Here is a 233-nt window from a genome sequence, read left to right on the forward strand (position 1 = left end):
GGACACGCGCGGGTTGAGCTGTACGCGCATCTGTATGCACACACCTGTACGTCCTGTGACACGCACACCTGTACGCACACGCACCTGTATACGCACCCCCCCTTGCGTGCCCACACCCCCCCCCGAACACGCGTGTGCACACGCGTCCCCTCTGCACGCACACGTGCTCACAGAGCTCTGCCCACACACCCGTGCACACCCCATTCACGCACACCCCTGTCCACACACTTGTG

This window comes from Empidonax traillii, unplaced genomic scaffold (assembly GCF_003031625.1).
Source record: "Empidonax traillii isolate 1590-97213 ecotype Southwest subspecies unplaced genomic scaffold, ASM303162v1 scaffold6066:size6597, whole genome shotgun sequence".
Taxonomy (NCBI): Eukaryota; Metazoa; Chordata; class Aves; order Passeriformes; family Tyrannidae; genus Empidonax; species Empidonax traillii.